We start from the raw sequence: 399 nt of genomic DNA on the forward strand, positions 1-399 counted from the left end.
ATCTACCCTCACTTTATCGACTATCCTCAGTGGGATATGCTCTCTCTTCCTCGATCCAGTTTGCTATTTTTTCCCCCTATTTTCCCACCAACAGATACCAAAATCCCGTCACTGGCGACTGTCAATGTATTCTTTTATCACAGCTTGGTCCAATTCCACAAACCACAAATCTTACATAATTAAATGCACTGCCAATAGGGGACCGCACAGGGATGGCATCGAGAGGGTGGAGCGTAAGCGTTGTATGATCTCTCTCCGACAACAGGATGGTAACTGACGAGTGAGGTCGGATCCCCCGTTCATACGCACCGCACCGCAATGCCAAATGTCGCTAGATATGGCAACTATGGATGAGTTGTAATGAGAGATGTAGTGTGGATAATGATAATGATAAAGATA

The 399-nt window shown here is 45.4% G+C and overlaps 1 protein-coding gene across 1 annotated transcript in view; it reads right to left on the minus strand.

Annotated features, from left to right (window-relative positions):
* LOC119592493 (rho GTPase-activating protein 8-like) overlaps window positions 1-280 on the minus strand; it is a gene marked incomplete in the record, with an annotated part of 123,930 nt that extends 123,650 nt beyond the window's left edge. The window contains 1 exon segment of the mRNA XM_037941335.1: window positions 1-280.
* Between the last annotated feature and the right edge of the window lie 119 nt (window positions 281-399).

Source organism: Penaeus monodon, chromosome 30 (genome assembly GCF_015228065.2).
Source record: "Penaeus monodon isolate SGIC_2016 chromosome 30, NSTDA_Pmon_1, whole genome shotgun sequence".
NCBI lineage: Eukaryota > Metazoa > Arthropoda > Malacostraca > Decapoda > Penaeidae > Penaeus > Penaeus monodon.